This window comes from Somniosus microcephalus, chromosome 14, assembly GCF_052327205.1.
Source record: "Somniosus microcephalus isolate GS21.2 chromosome 14, FLI_Smic_1.0, whole genome shotgun sequence".
Taxonomy (NCBI): domain Eukaryota; kingdom Metazoa; phylum Chordata; class Chondrichthyes; order Squaliformes; family Somniosidae; genus Somniosus; species Somniosus microcephalus.
This window is the reverse complement of record NC_141000.1, coordinates 71,837,165-71,853,861: the sequence shown is the minus strand read 5'-3', so window position 1 is coordinate 71,853,861 and position 16,697 is coordinate 71,837,165.

The window sequence follows — 16,697 nt, the reverse complement described above, 5'->3', positions numbered from 1 at the left end:
TCATCGTGATAAGGCACTACAGTGTATCTAAATCCAAGTATTATTGTATTTTATATTATTTCATGCATGGGATGTAATTTTGTCATGGTACATTATTGAAAAATCATGGATTAGTCAGTAAGAATGGCAAAAAGTCATGGAAATCGTCGTTAAAATCATGAATTTCACAGTTATGTTCTGTGGTACCCAACTACCTTTATTTTGTTGTATTTCTGTCTATTCTCTCCACTTCTGTTACTGTCTCTTTCCTTCACTTTTGTTTTTCTCTCTCCTCCCTTTTCATTTTTTTTAACGTATGAAAGAGAAAAAGGCAGTTTCTTCCGCAAAGCATGTACAATCTATCCCTCCCCTATTATTTAATGATTAAAAGAAAGCAATGCATCATTTTTTCTCTGACCGCAAAGATAGGTAAAACTCCAGAATATCTAAATGCATCTTGTGAGTCAAATCTAACCACTTTCTTTCATAAATGAAATTTCAATAGTCTCAGTAGCAGAAGAACCACTTGGGGCATTGATCATTTTGTCTATATTTATCCATATAAACTTCAATCCCATTCCTAATCTGATATTTATCCACAACTGTGTGACATATAGACATTGTAATGAGGCCCATTATGTTTAAATATATTTTACATACAATGAGGAGGAATTGTAAGGAAAAGAAAGTTTTCCTGGCTGTATATCACTGTCTGCTTTCTTTGGCTCTGCCCTATTCTCTGCAGGTTTTTCTGTCAGCATAATACACTTCACCACTACACTAATTCCATTTATTCTGCATCCTTAATATTTTCCATCCTTTGGGTATGTTGTTAAACCAAGTTCAGATGGCCTGTTCTGGTAGTTTGGGTGGATATTAAAAATCTACGATGGTATGGTATTATTTGAAGAAGGTGTTTTCCCAGTTATCTGCCAACATTTGTCCTTCAACCACTGCCACCTAAAAACAGATCCATTCTTTTTTTGTCTCTTGTCTACTGTGGGATGTTGCTGGCGTAGAATAGCTATTGCATCTTCCTGCATAACAACAGTCACTTCACCACAAAAATTAGTTCATTGTGCAAAGTGCCAAATATCGGTTTTGGCCTCATTTAAATGCTGCTGGCGAGCTGCAGGCACAAAGTGGATGTCCAGCTGCAGCTGACCAGGGAGGGTAGGAAATTGGTTGGTTCCTACACTAAGACAGCCAGGCGATCACCAGAGTGGTGGGTGGAGGGCTTTAAACATGCCAGCAGCAAGGGGGAGTTTTTGTGGGACCAGGAGGAACGCTCCTGCTGTGCTGGGGAGGTTTAGGGAGGGAGTTCCAGAGCTTAGGACCTAGGCAGCTGAAGGCACGACCACCGATGGTTAAGCGATTATAATCAGGGATGCTCAAGAGGGCAGAATTAGAGGAGCGCAGATATCTCGGGACGGGGGGGGGGGGGGGCGGCGGGGGGGTTGTGGGGCTGACGGAAATTTTTTTAATAAATTCGTTTATGGGATCAGGGCATCGCTGGCAATGCCAGTATTTATTGCCCATCCCTAGTTGCCCTTGAGAAGGTGGTGGTACATAAGAACATAAGAAATAGGAGCAGGAGTAGGCTAATCGGCCCCTCGAGCCTGCTCCGCCATTCAATAAGATCATGGCTGATCTGATCCTAACCGCCAAACCACTGTCACAGAACCATCTCCTGAATCTAACAGAATTAGACACACGAAATAGGAGCAGGATCAGGCTACACGGCCCCTGGGCCCGCTCCGCTACCCACAGGGCCATGACCGATCCGGACCTAGACTCATGTCCAAATTCCTGCCCGCTCCCCGTAACCCATAATTCCCTTTACTTCTAGGAAACTGTCTATTTTCTGTTTTAAATTTATGTAATGATGTAGCTTCTACAGCTTTTTGGGGCAGCATATTCCATGGACCTACCACCCTCTGAGTGAAGTAGTTCCTCCTCATCTCAGTTTTGAAAGAGCAGCCCCTTATTCTAAGACTATGCCCCCTAGTTCTAGTTTCACCCATCATCGGGAACATCTTCCCTGCATCCACCCGATCCAACCCCTTCACAATCTTATATGTTTCAATAAGATCGCCTCTCATTCTTCTGAACTCCAATGAGTAGAGTCCCAATCTACTCAACCTCTCCTCATATGTCCATCCCCTCATCCCCGGGATTAACCGAGTGAACCTTCTTTGTACTGACTCGAGAGCAAGTATGTCCTTTCTTAAGTATGGACACCAAAACTGTACGCAGTATTCCAGGTGCGGTCTCACCAATACCTTGTACAACTGAAGCAATACCTCCCTATTTTTATATTCTATCCCCCTAGCAATGAAAGCCAACATTCCATTGGCCTTCTTAATCACTTGCTGCACCTGCATACTAAGCTTTTGAGTTTCGTGCACCAGGACCCCCAGATCCCTTTGTACTTCAGTACTTTCCAGTTTCTTGCCATTAAGATAATAACTTGCTCTACGATTTTTCCTGCCAAAGTGCATAACCTCACACTTTCCAGTATTGTATTCCATCTGCCAAATCTCTGCCCACTTACTTAGCCTGTCAATGTCCTCTTGCAGGTTTTTTATGTCCTCCTCACTCACTACTTTCCCTCCCATCTTAGTATCATCTGCAAACTTTGATATGTTACACTTGGTCCCCTCCTCCAAATCGTTAATATAGATTGTAAAGAGTTGGGGACCCAGCACTGACCCCTGCGGAACACCACTAGTTACTGATTGCCAGTCTGAGAATGAACCATTTATCCCAACTCTCTGCCTTCTGTTAGATAGCCAATCCTCTATCCATGCCAGAATATTACCCTCAATCCCGTGATTTTTTATCTTAAGCAATAATCTTTTGTGTGGCACCTTGTCAAATGCCTTTTGGAAGTCTAAATACACTACGTCCACTGGTTGCCCTTTATCCACCCAATACGTTACTTCCTCAAAGAACTCCAGCAAATTTGTCAAACATGACTTCCCCTTCATAAAACCATGCTGACTTTGTCCTATTAAATTATGATTATCCAAATGTCCTGTTACTGTCTCCTTAATAATGGACTCCAAAATTTTACCTACCACAGATGTTAGGCTAACCGGTCTATAGTTTCCAACCTTCTGTCTACTGCCCTTTTTAAATAAGGGTGTTACATTAGCAGTTTTCCAGTCTGCCGGGACCTTTGCCGAGTCCAGGGAGTTTTGGAAAATTATTACCAATGCATCCACAATCCCTACTGCCACTTCCCTCAAGACCCTAGGATGTAAGCCATCAGGTCCAGGTGATGTATCCGCCTTGAGTCCCATTATTTTACCGAGTACCACTTCCTTAGTGATTTTGATCGTGTTTAGCTCCTCCCCCCTATAGCCCCCTGTTTGTCCAGTGTTGGGATATTCTTAGTGTCTTCTACTGTAAAGACTGATGTAAAATATTCATTCAGTGTTTTTGCCATCTCCATATTTCCCACCATTAATTTCCCGGTCTCATCCTCTAAGGGACCAACATTTACTTTAGCCACCCTTTTTCTTTTTATATAACTATAAAAACTCTTACTATCTGTTTTTATATTTTTTGCTAATTTACTTTCATAATCTATCTTCCCTTTCTTAATCAATCTTTTTGTTATTTTTTGCTGTCTTTTAAAGTTTTCCCAATCCTCTACCCTCCCACTAGATTTGGCTACCTTATATGCCCTTGTTTTTAGTCGAATACTATCCTTAATTTCTTTACTTAGCCACGGATGGCTGTCTTTTCTTTTACACCCTTTTCTTCTCAGTGGAATATTTTTTTTTTGGAAGTTGTAAAATAACTCCTTAAATGTACACCACTGATCATGTATCGTCTTACCTTTTAATCTATTTTCCCAATCCGCTCGACTCAATTCCGCTCTCATACCTTCATAGTCTCCTTTATTCAAGCTTAGCATGCTTGTTTGAGATCCAACCTTCTCACCCTCTAATTGAATATGGAATTCAACCATGTTATGGTCACTCATTCCAAGGGAATCCTTTACTAGGACATTTTTAATTAATCCTGTCTCGTTACACAGGACCAGATCTAAGGTTGCTTGCCCCCTGGTCGGTTCAGTTACATACTGCTCAAGAAACCCATCCCTAATACACTCAATGAACTCATCCTCAAGGCAGCCCTGCCCAATTTGATTTGTCCAATTAATATGATAGTTAAAATCCCCCATAATTATAGATGTTCCCTTATTACAAGCCTCAACTATTTCCTGATTGATACTCCGTCCAACAGAGTTGCCACTGTTCGGAGGCCTATAGACTACGCCCACTAGTGTTTTTTTCCCCTTATTATTCCTTACCTCCACCCAAACTGTTTCATTATCCTGATCTTTTGACCCAATATAATTTCTCTGTATTACAGTGATTCCTTCCTTTATTAACATAGCCACCCCACCTCCCCTTCCTTCCTGCCTGTCCTTCCTGATCGTTAAATAACCTGGTATGTTTAATTCCCAGGCATTGTCACCCTGCAGCCATGTTTCTGTAATGGCCACAAGATCATACCCATATGTAGTTATTTGTGCCATTAACTCGTCTATTTTGTTACGAATGCTACGTGCATTCAGATAGAGAACTTTCAAATATGTTTTGTGACACTTAGTTCCTGCTTTTGCCCTTTTTATTACTTTACCTTTTACTCCATACCTTCTGCCCCTTCCTGACACGCTCTGGTTTTTAATTTCCCCACTGCTACCTAAGTCTATGACCTTCTCTGTTGTCATTTTTATTATTTGCTCTCTAGGAACCTCCCCCCCACTAGTTAGTTTAAAGCCCTCTCTACAGCCCTAGTTATATGATCCGCCAGGACTCTAGTCCCAGCACTGGCCAAGTGAAGCCCGTCCCAACGGAACAGCTCCCTCCTGCCCCAGTACTGGTGCCAGTGTCCCAGGAAGCAAAACCCATTTCTCCCACACCAGTCTTTGAGCCACGCATTTAACTCTCTAATTTTATTTGTCCTAGCCAAATTCGCTCGTGGCTCAGGTAATAATCCAGAGATTATTACCCTTGTGGTTCTGCTTTTTAATTTGGCCCCTAGCTGCTCAAACTCCCTCAGCAGAACCTCCTTCCTTGTCCTATCTATGTCGTTGGTACCAACATAGACCACGACAACTGGATCCTCCCCCTCCCACTCCAAGTTTCTCTCCAGTCCAGAGGAGATGTCCTTAACCCTGGCACCGGGCAGGCAACACAGCCTTCGGGACTCTCGCTCTCGGCTGCAAAGAACTCTATCTATCCCCCTAACGATACTATCCCCTACCACTACAACATTTCATTTAACTCCCCCCACTTGAATGGCCCCCTGCTCCACGGTGCTGTGGTCAGGTTGCTAATCCTCCCCGCAGTCCCTGTTCCCATCCTCACAGGGAGTAAGAGCCTCGAACCTGTTGGACAAGTGCAAGGGCTGCGGCTCCTCCAACACTACCTCCTGGATCCCCGTACCTGCCTCACTTCTAGTCACGCCATCCTGACCCTGGCCACGGACTACATCTGAATTAATTAATCTAATTGGTGTGAATACCTCGTGATACACAGAGCCCAGGTAACTCTCCCCCTCCCTGATGTGTCTCAGTGTTTGAAGCTCGGACTCCAGCTCTTCAACACGGAGCCGGAGTTCCTTGAGCAGCCAACACTTACTGCAAATGTGATCATCGTGAGCATCAATGGTGTTCACCAGCTCCCACATATTGCAGCAGCAACACATCACCTGATCTCCCATTCTATGTAATTAATTACATTTATTAATATTATTCTTAAATACCCTCTGCCCCGATTCTAGATGGTGACTATCACACCTTAGAAACTATAAACCAAAGAGATTTAAGCTTAAAAAGGGAGAAATACTTACCAACCAATCACTTACCCGCTTTCTGGTGACGTCACACTTGGATTACTTTTTACCTCTCTCCTTCCCTCTGAGTTCCGAGTTCGGAGACTGGTAAACCTTACCTGGTCTCTGGGACTTTTATAGCCCCGCTCTGCCGCTCGAGATTCCCGCCGACGCTGTGAGGCCTTACCTGGTCTCTGGGGCCTTTTATAGCCCCGCTCTGCCGCTCGAGATTCCCGCCGACGCTGTGAGGCCTTACCTGGTCTCTGGGGCCTTTTATAGCCCCGCTCTGCCGCTCGAGATTCCCGCCGACGCTGTGAGGCCTTACCTGGTCTCTGGGGCCTTTTATAGCCCCGCTCTGCCGCTCGAGATTCCCGCTGACGCTGTGAGGCCTTACCTGGTCTCTGGGGCCTTTTATAGCCCCGCTCTGCCGCTCGAGATTCCCACCGACGCTGGTGGTGAGCTGCCTTCTTGAACCGCTGCAGTCCATGTGGTGAAGGTACTCCCACAGTGCTGTTAGGTAGGGAGTTCCAGGATTTTGACCCAGCGACGATGAAGGATCGGCGATATACTTCTAAGTCAGGATGGTGTGTGACTTGGAGGGGAACTTGGTGGTGGTGGTGTTCCCATGCGCCTGCTGCCCTTGTCCTTCTAAGTGGAAGAGGTCGCGGGTTTGGGAAGTGCTGCCGAAGAAGCCTTGGTGAGTTGCTGCAGTGCATCTTGTAGATGGTACACACTGCAGCTATGGTACGCCGGTGGTGGAGGGAGTGAATGTTTAAGGTGGTGGATGGGGTGCCAATCAGGCGGGCTGCTTTGTCCTGGATGGTGTCGAGCTTCTTGAGTGTTGTTGGAGCTGCACTCATCCAGGCAAGTGGAGAGTATTCCATCACACTCCTTACTTGTGCCTTGTAGATGGTGGAAAGGCTTTGGGGAGTCAGGAGGTGAGACACTCACCGCAGAATACTTAGCCTCTGATCTGCTCTTGTTGCCATTGAATGTCAAAGTGATGTGGTTAGACTCTCGCTTGTTGGAGATAGTCATTGCCTGACACTTCTGTGGCGCGAATGTTACCTGCCACTTATCAGCCCAAGCCTGAACGTCCTCCAGGTCTTGTTGCATGCGGGCATGGACTGCTTCATTATCTGTGAAGTTGTGAATGGCACTGAACACTGTGCAGTCATCAGTGAACATCCCCATTTCTGACCTTATGTTGGAGTTAAGGTCATTGATGAAGCAGCTGAAGATGTTTGGGCCTAGGACACTGCCCTGAGGAACTCCTGCAGTGATGTCCTGGGGCTGTGATGATTGACCTTCAACCACCACAACCATCTTCCTTTGTGCTAGGTATGACTCCAGCCAGTGGAGTGTTTTCCCCCTGTTTCCCATTGACTTCAGTTTTACTGGGGCTCCTTGATGCTAGACTCGGTCAAATGCTGCATTGATGTCAAGGGCAGTCACTCTCACCTCACCTCTGGAATTCAGCTCCTTTGTCCATGTTTGGACCAAGGCTGTAATGAGGTCGGGAGCTGAGTGGTCTTGGCGGAACCCAAACTGGGCATCAGTGAGCAGGTTATTGGTGAGTAGGTGCCACTTGATAGCACTGTCGATGACACCTTCCATCACTTTGCTGAAGATTGAGAGTCGACTGATGGGGCGGTAATTGGCTGGGTTGGATTTGTCCTGCTTTTTGTGGACAGGACACAGCTGGGCAGTTTTCCACATTCTCGGACAGATGCCAGTGTTGTAGCTGTACTGGAACAGCTTGGCTAGAGGCGCGGCTAGTTCTGGAGCACATGTCTTCAGCACGATAGCTGGGATTTTGTCGGGGCCCAAAACCTTTGCTGTATCCAGTGTGCTCAACCGTTTCTTGATATCACGTGGAGTGAATCGAATTGGCTGAAGACTGGTGGGGACCTCGGGAGTAGGCCGATATGGATCATCCACTCGGCACTTCTGGCTGAAGTTGGTTGCAAACGCTTCAGCCTTGTCTATTGCACTCACGTGCTGGGCTCCACCATCATTGAGGATGGGAATATTCTTGGAGCCTCCTCCTCCCGTTAGTTGTTGAATGGTCCACCACCATTCACAACTGGATATGGCAGGACTGCAGAGCTTTGATCTGATCCGTTGATTGTGGGATCGCTTAGCCCTGTCTATAGCATGCTGCTTCTGCTTTTCAGCATGCATGCAGTCCTGTGTTGCAGCTTCCCCAGGTTGGCACCTCATTTTTAGGTACGCCTGGTGCTGCTCCTGGCATGCTCTTCTACACTCCTCATTGAACCAGGGTTGGTGGTAATGGGAGAGTAAGGGATATACCGGGCCATGAGGTTACAGATTGTGGTGGAATACAATTCTGCTGCTGCTGATGGCCCACAGCGCCTCATGGATGCCCAGTTTTGAGCTGCTAGATCTGTTCTGAACCTATCCCATTTAGCACGGTGGTGGTGCCGCACAACACGATGGAGGTTGTTCTCAGTGTGAAGACGGGACTTCGTCTCCACAATGACTGTGCGGTGGTCACTGCTGCCAATGCTGTCATGGACAGATGCATTTGCGACAGGTAGATTGGTGAGGACATAGAAACATACAAGATAGGAGCAGGAGTAGGCCATTCGGCCCCTCGAGCCTACTCCGCCATTCAATGAGATCATAGCTGATCATCCAAATTCAGTACCCGGTCCCTGCTTTCTCCCCATACCCCTTGATCCCTTTAGCCTTGAGAAATATATCCAACTCCTTCTTGAATATATTTAATGAATTTGCCTCTACTGCCTTCGGTGGTAGAGAATTCCACAGGTTCACCACTCTCTGGGTGAAGAAATTCCTCCTAATTTCTGTCCTAAATGGCTTACCCCTTATCCTTAGACTATGACCCCTGGTTCTGGACTCCGCGGCCATCGGGAACATCCTTCCTGCATCTAGTCTGTCCAGTCCTGTTAGAATTTTATAAGTTTCAATGAGATCCCCTCTCATTCTTCTAAACTCCAGCGAGTATAAGCGCAATCGACCGAATCTCTCCTCATACGTCATTCCTGCCATCCCAGGTATCAGTCTGGTGAATCTTCGCTGCACTCCCTCCATGGCAAGAACATCCTTCCTCAGATAAGGCAACCAAAACTGCACACAATACTCAAGATGTGGTCTCACCAAGGCTCTGTACAACTGCAGCAAGACATCCTTGTTCCTGTACTCGAACCATCTCGCTACGAAGGCCAACATACCATTTGCCTTCTTAACCGCCTGCTGCACCTGCATGCTAACCTTCAGCAACTGGTACACAAGGACACCCAGGTCTCGTTGCGCTTCCCCTTCTCCCAATCTATTGCCGTTCAGATAGTAATCTGCCTTCCTGTTTTTGCCACCAAAGTGGATAACCGCGCATTTATCCACATTATACTGCATCTGCCACGCTTCTGCCCAATCACCCAACCTGTCCAAATCATACTGGAGTTTCTCGGCATCCTCCTCACAGCATACACGCCCACCAAGCTTGGAGATATTACATCTAGTTCCCTCGTCTAGATCATTTATATATATTGTGAATAGCTGGGGTCCTAGGACCGATCCCTGCGGTACCCCACTAGTCACTGCCTGCCACTTGGAAAAAGACCCGTTTATTCCAACTCTTTGCTTCCTGTCCATCAACCAGTTCTCTATCCAAGTCAGTACCTTGCTCCCAATCCCAGGTGCCTTAACTTTACACGCTAATCTCTTATGCGGGACCTTATCGAAAGCCTTCTGAAAGTCCAAATACACCACATCCACTGGTTCTCCCTTATCTATTCTACCAGTTACATCCTCAAAAAATTCCAGTAGATTAGTCAAGCATGATTTACCTTTTGTAAATCCATGTTGACTTTGTCCGATCCTGTCACTGTTTTCCAAGTGCTCTGCTATTACATCTTTTATAATGGACTCTAGCATTTTCCCCACTACCGATGTCAGGTTTACCGGTCTATAATTCCCCGTTTTCTCTCTACCACCTTTTTTGAATAGTGGGGTAACATTAGCTACCCTCCAATCCATGGGAACTGTTCCAGAGTCTATCGAATTTTGGAAGATGACCAGCAATGCATCTACTATTTCTAGGGCCACTTCCTTAAGTACCCTAGGATGTAGATTATCAGGCCCTGGGGATTTATCGGCCTTCAATCCCGTCAATTTCCCTAACACCATTTCCCTACAAATACTGATTTTTTTCAGTTCCTCCCTCTCATTAGACCCTATGTTCCCCGACATCTCTGGGAGGTTATTTGTGTCCTCCTTTGTGAAGACAGAACCAAAGTATGTATTTATTTGGTCTGCCATTTCTTTGTTCCCCATTATAAATTCCCCTGATTCTGAGTGCAAGGAGCCTACGCTTGACTTCACCAATCTTTTTCTCTTCACCGATCTTTTTCTCTTCACATATCTATAAAAGCTTTTACAGTCAGTTTTTATGTTCCCTGCAAGCTTACTCTCATACTCTATTTTCCCCCTCTTAATTAATCCCTTTGTCCTCCTTTGCTGAATCCTAAACTGCTCTCAATCCTCAGGTTTACTGCTTTTTCTAGCCAATTTATATGTCCTCTCCTTGGATCTTATGCTATCCCTAATTTCCCTTGTTAGCCACAGTTAAGTCACCTTTTTTTGTTTTATTGTTACGCCATACAGGGATGAACAAATTCTGTAGTTCATCCATGCGATCTTTGAATGTTTGCCATTGCCTATCCACCGTCAACCCTTTGAGTAACTGATATACCTATCAATTCATCCAATGAAAAGCGACGAGTTAAGATAGTAACTATAGGTTTTTATTGGCTAAATGACAGAGCCCACCCTCGTGGGTGATCGGGTCCAACAAGGAGGAATACCAGCCAGTCGACCACCTTTATACCTGGGCAAGCAGGCGGAGCCATGGGCGGAGTCAGCTGTGGTCAGCCCAGGTATAACAGCGTGACAAGAGGTGACCTTGTGTAGTGATACAACAGTGTAAACAGTGATAACCATAGTGTAACGATAGTGAACGATAAAAGTGGTTTACCACATTCACCCCTTGTTTAGATTTGAGTCCGGCGGGGTGAAGTGTACTACCAGTTCAGGTATGTCAGTCTGTCCGGAGGCCTCGTAAGTCTTTCTGATTGGCGCAGCAGCGGTGGCGGTGATGCAGTATCCGATATTAATGCTGATGTCTGCGTGGTCGGCGAAGGCTCGTGGGGTTCCGGCATGCCGTCTACCTGGGCTGGATTTGGGGGGGTGGTGGGGGGTAACGATGGTGTCTCAGGGGTGCCCGAGGGTGCAAGGTCTCGTAAGGAGACTGTGTCCTCCCACCCGTCTGGGTATGCCACATAGGCGTACTGGGGGTTGGCGTGCAGGAGGTCCACCCTCTCGACCAGGGGGTCCATTTTATGGGCCCTCACGTGCTTTCGCAGCAAGACGGGCCCCGGAGAAGTCAGCCATGTTGGTAGCGAGGTTCCCGTAGTCGACTTCCTGGGGAAAACAAACATTCGTTCATGGGAGGTGGCGTTAATGGCCATGCAAAGCAGTGACCGGATGGAATGCAGCGCTGCCGGGAGGACTTCCTGCCAGCGAGAGGTTGGCAGGCCCTTAGACTTTAAGGCTAAGAGAACGGCCTTCCAGACAGTCGCGTTCTCTCTTTCCACCTGGCCGTTCCCTCGGGGGTTGTAGCTGGTGGTCCTGCTTGCAGCAATGCCTCTCGCTAGTAGGAACTGGCGAAGTTCCTCGCTCATGAAGGATGAGCCCCGGTCACTATGTATATAGTTCGGGAACCCGAACAAGGCGAAGAGGTCGTTCAGGCATTTGATGACCGTGGTACTGGTCATATCTGGGCAGGGGAAGGCAAAGGGGAAACGGGAATACTCATCAATGATGTTGAGGAAGTACACATTACGGTCAGAGGACGGGAGGGGCCCCTTAAAATCGATGCTCAAGCACTCGAAGGGGCGGCTGGCCTTGATCAGGCTTGCTCTGTCCGGCCTAAAGAAATGCGGTTTGCATTCGGCACAGGTTTGGCAGTTCCTGGTCATGGTCCTGACCTCCTCGATGGAGTACGGCAGGTTGCGGGCCTTAATGAAGTGGTAAAGTCTGGTGACCCCGGGGTGGCAGTGGTCATTGTGGAGGGTCTGCAGTCTATCAATTTGCGCGTTGGCGCATGTACTTCGTGATAGAGCATCTGGGGGTTCGTTCAGTTTACCAGGCCGGTACAAGATATCATAATCATAGGTGGAGAGCTCGATTCTCCACCTCAAGATCTTGTCGTTCTTGATTTTGCCCCTCAGCTTGTTATTAAACATAAAAGCGACCGAACGCTGGTCGTTGAGGAGGGTAAATCGTTTGCCTGCCAGGTAATGCCTCCAGCGTCATACTGCCTCCACGATCGCCTGGGCCTCCTTCTCGACCGAAGAGTGTCGGATCTCAGGGCCCTGGAGGGTCCTTGAGAAGAAGGCCACAGGTCTCCCTGCCTGGTTAAGGGTTGCAGCTAGGGCGAAGTCGGATACATCGCTCTCCACTTGGAAAGGGATAGACTCATCTACCGCGTGCATTGTGGCCCTAGCAATGTCTCCCTTTATGAGGGAGAAGGCTGCGCACGCTTCTGCCGTCAGGGGGAAGGAGGTGGACTTCATGAGGGGTCTGGCTTTGTCCGCATAATTCGGCACCCATTGGGCATAGTAAGCGAAGAGCCCCAGGGTTCTCTTCAGTGCCTTTGGACAGGGGGGAGGGGAAGCTCCATGAGGGGGCGCATTCTTTCGGGGTCAGGGCCGATGACTCCGTTCTCTACTACGCAGCCGAGGATGGCAAGACGCGAGGTGTTAAACACACATTTCTCCTTATTGTAAGTGAGGTTCAGCCGTTCGGCCGTACGGAGGAATTTCTCCAGATTAACATCGTGGTCCTGCCGGTCGCGGCCGCAGATGGTGACGTTATCTAGATAAGGGAACGTGGCCTGCAGCCCGTTCTGGTCAACCATCCGGTCCATCTCCCTTTGGAAGACCGAAACCCCGTTGGTGACGCCGAAGGGAACCCTAAGGAAGTGGTAGAGGCGGCTATTCGCCTCGAAGGCGGTATACTGGCGGTCCTCAGGGCGGATAGGGAGTTGGTGATAGGCCGGCTTAAGGTCGATGGTGGAGAATACCCGGTACTGTGCAATCTGATTGACCATATCAGATATGCGGGGAAGGGGGTATGCGTCCAGCTGGGTGTACCGTTTATGGTTTGGCTGTAGTCGATGACCAGGCGGTTTTTATTGCCGGTCTTAATGACTACGACCTGGGCACGCCAGGGGCTGTTGCTCCTCTCGATGATGCCCTCCTTCAGGAGACACTGCACCTCACAGCTAATAAAAGCTCTGTCCCCGGCGCTGTACCGCCTGCTCTTGGTGGCGATGGGTTTACAGTCGCGGGTGAGGTTAGCGAACAGGGAGGGGGGCGCGACCTTGAGGGTGGATAGACCGCAGGTGGTACGCGGTGGGCGGTTTAAAGGCTGCTGGTTGTCAACTGTGAGTGGGGGGAGGGGTCCACCGTATGCCAAAGTGACACTTTGAAGGTGGGATTGGAAGTCCAGCCCTAGTAGGACGGCAGCGCAGAGCTGGGGCAGGACGAGGAGTTTAAAATTTTTATACTCCGTGCCCCTAACCGACAGGGTCACAACACAGTAGCCGCTGATGTCTGTAGAATGGGACCTCGACGCCATCGAGATCCGGTTGCGCATTGGCCGGACAGTGAGGGAGTAGTGGCTCACCGTGTCTGGATGGATGAAACTCTCCGTGCTTCCGCTGTCAAACAGGCAGGTCGTGGCGTGGCCGTTTACTTTGATGTCCATCATGGACTTGGACAGGTGATGCGGGCAAGCTTAGTCCAGTGTGACGGAGGCTAGTGTATGGCTGAGCGAGCTGCTGTAGTCTGTGGGTGAGGCGGTGGTCGGGTCTGGAGACAAGGTGGCGGACGAGTGTGGTGGACAAAATGGCGGCGCCCACGACGTTGAATAAAATGGCGGAGAAGATGGCCGCCCCCACAACTCACATGAGGCCCTGCTGGCGTCAGTGGCCTTGATCAAAGATGGCCGCCCCACGACTCACACGAGGGGATACTGGCATCTGTGGCCTTGATAAAAGATGGCCGCCCCCACAACTCGCATGAGGCACTGCTGGCGTCTGTGGCTCTCCCCCTGCAGGCCTTCGCGAAGTGGCCTTTCTTGTGGCAATCGGAGCAGGTCGCGTTTCTTGCAGGGCAGCGCGTCCTCGGGTGTTTCGCCTGGCCACAGAAGAAGCAGCCGGCGGCCCGATCGCGGGGCTCCGATGTCGCAGCCGGTACCAGGGGTGGCGGTCCCGATCGGTTCTGGGACGCCGACGCTGAGGTAGGTCCCAGAGGCGGCGGTGCGAGGGGTATTGCGGCCGGGGTCGGGCCCGAGTCCCAGGGTCGCGCAGCACAGTACCTGGAATACGCCTCGAGGTCCCGATGGGCCACTTCCAGAGAGCGAGCGAGGGCTGCAGTTGTATTCAGGTTGAGGTCCTTTGATTCGAGCAGTCTTTGCCGTGAGTAGTCGGACCGAAGGCCTTTCACGAAGGCATCGCGGATATTCCCTTCAGTATTTTCTGCCGCCGTTACAGCTTTAAAGTCACAGTCCCTGCCGAGTGTTTGTAGCGCCCGTAAAAATTCATCTACAGACTCTCCTGGCTGTTGCGAGCGGGATCTTAGGAGATGTCTGGCATACATAGAATTTACTGGGCTCCGGTACTGCTCTTTCAGCAGATTGAGGGCGTCCTCGTATGTAGTAAGGTCCTGGATGAATGCAAATACTTTAGGGCTCACTTGGGCGGTCAGAACTCTTAGTTTGGATCCCGGAGGCACGCCGGATTCTCCCAGTTAGGATTCGAAACAGCTCAGCCAGTGTTTGAAGTCGAGGGCTGAGTTCGCTGCCTGTGGGTTTAGATCCAAGTACGGCGGTCGGAGGGCTCGCAGCCAGGCCGGCTGCTGTGGCTGTTGTAGCTGGCCGTTTGGCTGGTCGTTTGGCTGCTCCGGTCCACTCATTTCAAAATTTAGCCAATAAAATTGATATACCTATCAATTCATCCAATGAAAAGCGACGAGTTAAGATAGTAACTATAGGTTTTTATTGGCTAAATGACAGAGCCCGCCCTCGTGGGTGATCGGGTCCAACAAGGAGGAATACCAGCCAGTCGACCACCTTTATACCTGGGCAAGCAGGCGGAGCCATGGGCGGAGTCAGCTGTGGTCAGCCCAGGTATAACAGCGTGACAAGAGGTGACCTTGTGTAGTGATACAACAGTGTAAACAGTGATAACCATAGTGTAACGATAGTGAACGATGAAAGTGGTTTACCACAGTAACATTCCCCAATCAATCCTACCCAACTTGCGCCTCATACCATCGTAGTTTCCTTTATTTAAATTCAGGACCCTAGTCTCTGAGTCAACTACTTCACTCTCCATCTTAATGAAGAATTCTATCCTATTATGATCGCTCCGACCCAAGGTGAAGTAGATTTTTCCCTCATGTTGGTTCACTCACCAGCTGTCGCAGGCCCAGACTGGCAGCTATGTCCTTCAAGACTCGGCCAGCAGTGGTGCTACCGAGCCACTCTTGGTGATGGACATTGAAGTCCCCCACCCAGAGTACATTCTGTGCTTCAATATGGAGGAGTACTGATTCATCAGCTGAGGGAGGGTGGTAGGTGGTAATCAGCAGGCGGTTTCCTTGTCCATGCTTGACCTGAAGCCATGAGACTTCATAGGGCCTGGAGTCAATGTTGAGGACTCCCAGGGCCACTCCTTCCCGATTATATACCACTGTGCCACCACCCCTGGTGGGTCTGTCCTGCCGGTGGGACAGGGGATACTCAGGGATGGTGATGGAGGAGTTCGGGACATTGGCTGAAAGGTATGATTCTGTGAGTATGACTATGTCAGGCTGTTGCTTGACTAGCCTGTGGGATAGCTCTCCCAATTTTGGCACAAGTCCCCAGATGTTGGTGAGGAGGACTTTGCAGGGTTGACTGGACTGGGTGTGCCATTGCCATGTCCGTAGCCGGTGCCAGTGCCGAGGTCGATGCCGGGTGGTCCGTCCAGTTTCACTCTTATTATTTTATTTTGTAGTGGTTTGTAACAACTGAGTGACTTGCTAGGCCATTTCAGAGGGCAGTTAAGAATCAACCACATTGCTGTGGGTCTGGAGTTATATATAGGCCAGACCAGGTAAGGACGGCAGATTTCCTTTCCTAAAGGACATTAATGAACGAGATGGATTTTTACGACAATCCGATAGTTTCATGGTCACCATTACTGATACTAGCTTTTTATTCCAGATTTATTTAATTAACTGAATTTAAATTCCCCTGCCGTGGTGGGATTTGAAGTCACGTCTTCTGGATTATTAGTCCAGGCCTACTGGATTAGTAGTCCAGTGACATTACCACTACGCTACTGTTCCCTATTACAGAGATAGGGAGGGGCGAGGCCATGGAGGGATTTGAAAACAAGGATGAGAATTTTGAAATTGAGGTATTGCTTAACCGGGAGCCAATGTAGGCCAGCGAGCTCAGGGGTGATGGGTGAACAGGTGAAAATAAGATAAGGACTGTCGGCCTTGGCTCAGTGGCAGCACTCTTGTCCCAAAGTTAGAAGGTTGAGGGTTCAATTCCCACTCCAGAGACTTCCGGACTAAATATCGAGTTCAACAATTTCAGATCATAACCTTGGCCCCTATTACTTTTTTACTTATAATTTTTTCCACCCCTTTGTTTTGGGTCTTCCTTCCCCCCCCCCTTTCCTTTTGTTTCTCTCTCCCACCTGGCAGCTGTCTCCTATCCTGCCAGTACACTTCACACCTAATCTCAGCTGTTCTTTGTCTCCA